We start from the raw sequence: 9,224 nt of genomic DNA, 5'->3' as shown, positions 1-9,224 counted from the left end.
ATGGGAGAGCCACTGTGGTCCTTGTCCCAGTCAGGCTAACATGTCCCTGCCACTGTGCTGTGAGGGGCCAGGGGGCCATTGCTGCACACAGGCAAGCTGCATATGGGCCAGGGCAGAAGCCGCACTGCAGTAGAAGACCCTCCCTTGCTTCCCAGGTCACCCTCAGCAGCGAGATCTCTTCCGGGATGGACTCCTGTTGAAAATGTGGGGACAGTGTTCAGTATAGGGGCCCCTGCCGCTGTTGGCTCTCCCCAAGGCACAGAACGCCAGAGGACAGTACAGTCATGAAAGAATCAGTCCCCCTTGACCCTGTGCTTACTCACCATTTTGGGGCTCCTGTGGGTTATGTGCGCTTGCTTTGGGACAGGCAAATTATGCTGTTGTGTAGACTGTGCTTGCCCTTATGTACAGGGGAATCATTGCTCTGTTTGGTATGAACAATGCTGCCTCTGTCAAGTCATGCATTTTGCCTTTACAGATGCAACCTTGAGATCTCAGCCGTCCGTGTTATCACCGGCCGAAAGACTCCAAAGAATCAAAAAGAGGCCACGTAGAACCAAGGAAGACATGCTGCATGAAGTAATGCAGCATTCAAGAAATGAAAATCAAAAAGTGCAGGAGTGGCAGGACAGTGAAAGGAAGATCTGCCAGCAGAATGAGGAGGGCTGGCACAAAAGCGCGGTGCTCTGGCAGCAAAGCACGGATTGGCTGATAAGCATAATGGAGCGCCAAGCGGACTTGATCCAGGACATTTCCATGCCCGCCCCGCCCCTGCAGCCTCTGTCCCAAAACTCTTTCCCTTGTGCCCCCATGTCACCTCCAACTCACTTTCCCCAACATTGGGGTTCTTACCGCCACCAGCTGCCTCCAACACCTGTAGGTTCACCACCCAGCCCTGAAAACTACGACCCTGACCCACTGCACTCAGCCCCCATCACCAGGCAGTATAGCCATCCTGAAGTGCAGCACTCATTGCACGGCTGAGTATGATAACAGGACAAAAGCAAATCTGTGATTGTACCGTTCCCCACCCCACCCCTTAGCCCTTTCTGTTTCCCAAGCAGTTGTGTTTCTTTTCAATAAATGAATTTTCATTTCAATAAATGGATTTTTTGGCTTTGAAAACATTCTTTATTATTGCATAAAGTAAATGATACCTTAGCCCAGGAAAGAAACAGGCACCGCAAGTCAGCGCAGCAAGCACAGATTCCTACTAACATTGGAACCACTGCACTTCACTCCCTTGCAGGGCACCAGACATTACTGCTGGCTTTCAGCCTCAAATTGCTCCCTCAAGGCATCCCTAATCCTTGCAGCCCTGCGCTGGGCCCCTCTAATAGCCCTGCTCTCTGGCTGTTCAAATTCAGCCTCCAGGTGTTGAATCTCCGAGTTCCATGCCTGAGTGAATTGTTCACCCTTCCCTTCACAAATGTTATGGAGGGTACAGCACACGGATGTAACCACAGGGATGCTGTCATCGGCCAGGTCCAGCTTCCCATGCAGAGAGCGCCAGCGGCTCTTTAAATGGCCAAAAGCACACTCCACAGTCATTCTGCACCGGCTCAGCCTGTTGTTGAACTGCTCCTTGCTACTGTCAAGGCTCCCTGTGTAGGGTTTCATGAGCCATGGCATTAAAGGGTAAGTGGGATCTCTAAGGATCACAATGGGCATTTCGACTTTCCCTACGGTGATCTTCTGGTCTCGGAAAAAAGTCCCAGCTTGCAGCTTCCTGGACAGGCCAGTGTTCCGAAAGATGCGTGCATCGTGCACCTTTCTGGGCCAGCTTGTGTTAATGTCAGTGAAACGCCCACGGTGATCCACAAGCGCCTGAAGAACCATCGAGAAATAGCCCTTCCGATTAATGTACTCGGAGGCTAAGTGGGCTGGTGCCAGAATTCTATCCCATCTATCGCCCCTCCGCAGTTAGGGAAACCCATTTGTGCAAAACAAGCCACAGTGTCATGCATGTTACCCGGAGTCACGGTTCTTCTGTGCAGGATGCAATTAATGGCCCTGTAAACTTGAATCAACACGATTCCAGTGGTTGACTTTCCCACTCCAAACTGATTAGCGACCAATCGGTAGCTGTCTGGAGTTGCCAGCTTCCAGATTACAATAGCCATCCCGGCAGGGCAGCTCTCAAGCTCATGTCCTTGCGCTGCAGGGTGGGGGCGAGCTCCTCACACAGTCCCAAGAAAGTGGCTTTTCTCATCCGAAAGTTCTGCAGCCACTGCTCGTCATCCCAGACTTGCATGACGATGTGATCCCACCACTCGGTGCTTGTTTCCTGAGCCCAAAAGCGGCGTTTCACGGTGGTGAGCGTGTCCGTGAATGCCACAAGCAAACTCGTGTCATATGCGTTTCTCGAGTTGATATTGTCGGAGCCCTCACTGTCACTTTGGATCATAAGGAATAACTCGACTGCCAAACGTGATGCGCTGGCGAGACGTGTCAGCATACTCCTCAGCACTTCGGGCTCCATTCCCGCAAACCGAAAGGGAAGACAGAGCGGGCAGTACAAAAACTGTTGAAAGATGGCGCCAAATGTGGACAGAAGCCCAGGGATTGCTGGGATGCGAACGGATGCATCGGGGGGGTTGGGACAGGACCCAGAATGCCCCACCCCCTTCCCACAAGCCCCAGGGCCAGAATGGGAAGAGGGGCTCTGTGGGATAGCTGCCCACAATGCACCACCCCCAAGGCTGCTGCAAGTGCTGCAAATGTGGCCACACCAGTGCGTTTGTTCCTGTCCGCGTGGACAGACTGCAGCCCTTTCCCTGCTGCGCTCTCCGAAGGCGGGTTTAACTCACAGCGCTCTACATCTGCAAGTGTAGCCACGCCCAACTTTCAACACAGAGCTTTTCCTCAGGTCTGAGAAACTAACAGTATCACTGCTAACTACAGGCTTTGAACAGATTTGTTTAGCATGTTTCAAGAGACCATTGAAGGCGAAGTGGCCGGTTAACACCCCTCCTGTCACAGGGAGGAAATGGGCAGAGGAGCAGCTGGGAGAGGTTTGTTAGTGGGTTACATATTGCAATAAGTCATAAGTCCAGCGTCTCTAGAAAGTCACAGCTCAGAAGCCAAATCAAAATAAACCCATGAGATTGACTTCCCCCCTGGAGCAGACATTCAGCCCCATACTCAGTGCAGGCCCTGTCTCCTGGGAATGTGCATTACGGCAAGTGAGCAAGAAGATTTGCACTTCATCTGCAACATATGATGATACAATGAACAGGAAAGTGTTTGTGGTTCTTGCCTGAAGCCCCGAAGCTCTGAGTTAAATCTTGTCCTTATGGCTAAAGGGTTCCTCTGCACTGTTAGTGTCTCCTCTGGGGCTACAAGAAATGGTTTCTGACCAGCACTGATTGTGTGTTCTACTGAATGAAAAAACTGTAAGTACAGGGTGACTCATGCATACAGACAGCACCTTTGCCCCTGCCCACTGAGCCTGGAGAGAGTGGTGGGACCTCTCTGGCTGCATCCCTCTTTGCTCTAGGGGCTGCTTGCTCACACTTAGAAGTTTAGCCACTTTACCCATGCAGGCATAGACTGACAAGCCTGTCCTATGCAGGTGCAGTTATACAAGTGTTAAAGGGCTTTAGCTCACAATAGCTTGTTCCAGATTAGGAACTGAAATAATCCATACCACTCCAAGGCACCTTTATGCTGCTGTAAATGCCCCTGCTCATGGGTTTGCCCTGGGTTGGAATGTCAGCAAAAATTCACACCCCTAACTGACATGCTTATTTCTGTCAGACGTGCAAGTGCAGACCAGCCTGCAGTGCAGGTCTCCCATGCTTAGACCCATCTCCCCTCCAGCACACTGAGCCTTCCTGCTCTCCACAGCCTTCCGAGAATCTTACTTCTATTGTGTCTTATGCTGGCAACTTTCTGGCCCCTCTGGCTGCCGCCTGCCAGCACCCCAAAGCTCTAGTTCCTTAGTATTAAAAAGCAAAGCAAACAAACCACCAGCAAGAAGCCACCAAACATGAACTGTCCTAATGCCACCCTCACCTTATGATCTAACTTAGGCCCCGAACCTTCAATCCAGTGTTCTAGCGTGGAGCCCTGTACCCCCAAGAAGCCCAGTTGGGCTCCTTGCTAGTGGATCCAACTGCAGGATCAGGACGTGAGACTGTGAACTCTTCTGGACAGGGACTTCTACTGTGTTCGGTAAAGCTCTGAGCCCTCTCTGTGGTGCTGTAGAAAGACTGAGTGAAGGCTGGATGTACAGACCACTTCACCTTCCTCTGATGTGAACCTTCCCAGCTGTTCTGCAGCACTACACAACAGCTTTGGGCAGGAAGTGAAGAATCCCGTGTGAAATAGAAGCTGCAATGGGAATTTTTTGTCGGTAGAATGTAATTACCCAAAGTGGAACACCGAGCCTAAGTCTTGCCAAACGTACCATGGGATCTTTAATTACTGGTTATGGTCAGGATGTCAGTGCCACGTCAGCCAGCCTGGGGCTGCAGGACACCACCCTGGGCCATTAGCTGAGCACTGCTGGCTAACAGGGACGAGCATGAGTCATCTATTCCATGTTTGCAACACCTGGGTTTTCCTGGCAGATTTCCTGTCGACGGCCAGGTCGGCCAGCAGAGCTATGTCAGTCCGGGGCGTGAAGAGCTGTGATCCATGACTGCCATGGCTGTGCCACCCAAAGCCTGAGTGTACATACCAGCAGAACGTTGCTTCTACCAGTATAGCTTGTTTTGTTGCAGTGCGTGTGTGTGTGGAGTGAGCTGTACCGTACACTCCTGACTATTCGCGTAGCAGGTGGGTCACAGACTTTATTCAGATAATTGGGAGGTTGGATAATCTACAAGGCAGAAGCCATTCAGCAGCAGAGTGGCCTTCCCCATGGCTAAGTGCTCATCCTCTTCTTCCATGCAGTCCTTGGAGGGGTCTCTTCTCTATTATCTGTGTACCACTGCATTATCCAAAACCCTTCTTTGTCTCCAAGCATGCGATTGCTGCAGAGGGCGTGTGTCTCATGCTGGGGGACAAAAAGGGATTTGGATAATAAGGTTTTGGTTAAATGGGGAGTTAGCTGTACCGGCAAAAACCCTGCTTTGGCAGTATAGCTGCCTCCACGCGAGGAGTGCTTTGCCTTGAGTGCAGGGGCCTACACTAGATGGCCTGTTACGGTCCCTTCCAGTCCTGCCTGTCTATAAGTCTAGAGTATCCTGGCATTGGTAAAGTGCTCCTAGTGCAGAGTGGCCCAAAGTATTGACCCAGACCCAGTGTTCTTCAGTTGATGACAGATAAAATCTTGACATGAGGTGGTGGCTCCTGGCCAAGCATAGCCTGGATGTTACGCATCTGGATGTTGGCCCTTCTCAAGCCAGAAAATTCCTCAGCACCACAAGCTGTTTACAGTCTGTTGCTGCCAAAATATGCACCCTCCAGCGATTCATCTCCAAAGGTCCTGTCAGCTGAGATGGCCCCAGAAGCCTTTGGAATCAGGAGCCAGCACAGACTTAAACCTGACATTGCGGAACCACGTATTTCTAAGATCAGAACTTCAGGCCGTGTGTGCCTTTAATCCAGCAAGCTGTGCTCAGCAGACTGGCAATACACACGGGTGATGTGAATCTAACAGGGGCTATCCAATTGCATAAGCATGAGAGTATTCGCTGCATCCAGTAACTAATTGATGTGGAAGCAACGCGGCACCCTTCCTCCGTCTCCTTCTCCTGGGAGACTTACAAAATCGACCTGAGTCGTCACTAACTGAGACTGCTGCCCTAGTGGCAAAGAAATGGATTTTAAGATAATTGACATTCTCGTCTGCTCCTCAAATAAGTGATTGGTGAAAAGGAGGAAGAGATGTTGCTGTTACACAGGATGGAGCTGTGTAAGCTAGTACAAAAATTGTCTTGGACTCTTTGAGCGCATGAAGGCTGGGGTGTATTGAACAGCTGTTTTCCGCCCCTTTTCTCTGCCTTTCTGGCATTTAGGATTCTGCATGTATACAGTAATTGAAGCTTGAATTAACCCTCCCCCCACATACCCATGCTTGTACAGCCATGCCAGGGTTTTCTGCCCTTCAAGTGGCATCAGCAAGGACAGGTGTGATGCAGCTGCATGGATGATGGAGTGCAGCCTTCTAAAGTATGTAACATGTAATGGCTTATTCCTGAGCTTGCTCTCGCTTAGTTACAAAAGTAACTTCTAACCAGGGCACATGTTGCAGTTTTCTGATAGGTGTGACCCTGGGGGAACTTCCCACGTTCAGAGAACTGGATGCTTCAGTAATTTTAAATCAACCAAACAGCTTTTCACATACTGGAATGTCAGTTCAAATGCAAAGTGTGTCTAGTGGGCACACTTGCTAAAACCCTCAGCTACGTGAGAGGTGTTGGGGCTACTCTGCCTAACTAGTGATTTTGGAAAGCCGCAAAGACGTAAAATGCTCTAGAACTCCTATTGTGTTGGAACATGCTGGCTCCTTGCCTCAGAGAGGGGTTGTAAACTGTTCTGTCTGCAGCGAAAACGTTCATTCTTTAAAGCCTCATTTCTTGCATAAAGCTCAGGAAGCCAGTGTGCAGCATTGGTCTAGCCAAGTGACACACAGGCCCCCAAACTCCTCACTGCTACCAAAAATGTGAAGCACAACTGGTGACATATCTCAGTGGCCCTAACAGGCTGAGAACATACCAGCTTCACCACATCCCGCTGCAAGCTGGCAAGGCCAGGCTCACGGCTTCCACTGGGAACAATGCCCAGAGGTCATGCAGGATGGCCTGGTGGGAAGCCAAGCTGTGTATATATGTACATCACGGCTCTCCATTGTGCATATGAGGCCTGGCATCCTTCTTCCCTTTCAGACGTTAAACTTCGTCATGGAACAGAGGGAGGAGCTGACTGAGGTCATAGTCCTGGTTTCATCCAACTAAATGGAGGAGAGGCTGGGAAAGGCCCCGCCTTAAGAGCATGGCAGGTCGTGAGCCAGGGAGATGTTACCATCCTGGTTGCATAGGAAAGTGGGAAAGCCCTTGACATGTTTCATTTAGAATGTCACCCCACAAAAGAAAAGCATGTTTCAGTTCCCGAGCTTTGTTCCAGACAGAACCCTGGAGAATCCGCTGTCCAAGGAGCCCTGCCTTTCTCACTATAAATCACAGCATATTTATAGTGTTAATGAGGTGTAACTTCTGGGAAATGACCACCTGATTGCAGCACACACCTTTGGCAAAGCCCCGGAAGATGTGGGGGAATTTTTGTTTTGATTTGGCATAGAATTTAATCAGGAAGTTGGAAGAAGGTATGCCTTGTGGGAGAAGGTGCCTCTTCAAAAACAAGACATGGTTGTTTATAGAGGACCCAGGCAGCCAACCCTTTGCTCTCAGCATTTCATCCCTTCAAGGTAGAGCCTCTACCTTGCCCCTTTGGTGGCAAGGTAAATCAATTCCCCTATAGCGTATCTACACGGTGGGGTAATGTGCTCTGGGGGATGTGATTTCTAAAGTGTGTTAATTGGTCCACGTAGACCCTGCTGGTAGTTAAAGCCCTCCAGGGAATGTGTTGTACACACCTGCGGGGACCACATGGACCAATTAATGTGTAACACGACGCGTTTTAGAAATTACAGCCGCATGGTGCACATTACATTAGCCACTGTGTAGACAAGCCCGAAGGGTAACTCCCAGTTGCTGAGCAGTTCTGAGTTGGTCCCTTGTTACAAATGTAAAGAACTAGGATAGAGCGGGCCAGGGCAGAGCGAGGCACAGCTCACTTGTTCTCAGCAATGACTTTGGACATCCAAGCAGAACAACACACACATCCATTAACTAAAAAACCCCAGTTTATTCAAAAATATATCTTTCCCTGTTCTTCGTTTTCCAGCCTCCCTGCTGGTAAATAATTCAGTTAAAAAAGACTTCTTATATTGCACTCTTGGAAACATCTTTGTTCTCACTGTTAAAATGCCTGATTCATTTGACAACACAGTACTCTGAAAGCCCATGAGGTCATGCTGGCCCAGCACACAGCCATCCTAACACTCATGCAGCCCACCCGACTCAGCTCCCAGGAGGCCATTGCTGGAACCAACTAGGAAGAGGGAGATTCTGAGTCATGGCCGGGCGCCCACCCCTCCATACAGAATGCATCTGCCAGCTGTGTGCTCCCCTGCAATAAACTGGGCACACCAGAGAGAACAATGAACTGCAGCCTTCACTCTGGGGTCTCAATGGGAGTTTTGCTGTTGACTTCAAGGGGGGCAGAATTGGGCCCTGAATGTTATCACGATCATGTGCTCAAGGCAGGGAAACGCCAGTGATTCGGGCTAACCCATTCTGTGAGAACGGGCGTGAGCAGTGACCTTTTCAGAACCAATGCTTGAAAACCAGCGTCTGTTTTCATCTCAGTTCAGTGGGTCAGATCTACAGGTACAGTGCCTCCCGGCCAGGGAGGAACTAGTGGTAGGACCCAAGGAGCCCGTGCACAGGAGCTTGGCATCAGAGAGAGCAGCTCCATAGGGAACTCGCTGCATGCTAATGGACAAGGGGAGTTTAAGGGAAACATGCCTGGGGATGGGGTCAGTGTATCTTCTGCTCACTGTTCCCCGTTAAGGCTGGGTCTGGGTGCAGGAATTCCCAGGGGGCTCTGCTGCCACTGTGCCCTGGAGTGGGATTCCTCTTCCTTCCTGGCCCTTGAGATGCTCCCCAGAGCACAGCCCACTTCTTCAGGCTGTGTGCGGGCTAAGGGTGTGTGCCAGTGAATGAGGCTGGCATTTGAATGGTATTTCCCAGCAGAAGGGCCAAAATGACTGTAGCATGAAGAGGATGCAGCTGCCCTTTGAGAGTGCTGGAACCCGAGTGTGCCAAGGGCACCTGCACTTTAAGTGGGTTACTTTGAGCGCACTGATTGCTGTGTCTGGTCATTATCCTGCTCAAAATTAGACTTTAGGCATTTTAAAGGAAGGGTTGGGGATGACTCTGGCTCCCTTTTACTCAGGCTGAGTCGTGCCTTACTCCAGGAGGAGTTCGATTGGCTTTCAAGGTTCTCCTCCAGGCTAAGGAATTTCTCTCTTGGGATGCAGCTGGCAGAATCCTACCTGCTCAGTGTTTAGCTGAACCGGTTAGAATCTGACCCTACAGTGGTATTTTCCTTTCCTCTCGCCACCATCCAGTACCTGCAGGTTTTAACTCTTTTCCGAGAGCTCCCTCTCTGCCTGCTCCTAGCCAAGTAACACAAGCCGCGCTAAAGGCCTG

Source organism: Eretmochelys imbricata, chromosome 10 (genome assembly GCF_965152235.1).
Source record: "Eretmochelys imbricata isolate rEreImb1 chromosome 10, rEreImb1.hap1, whole genome shotgun sequence".
NCBI classification, from domain to species: domain Eukaryota; kingdom Metazoa; phylum Chordata; order Testudines; family Cheloniidae; genus Eretmochelys; species Eretmochelys imbricata.
The sequence above is the reverse complement of the archived record's forward strand: the minus strand, read 5'-3'. Positions refer to the sequence as shown.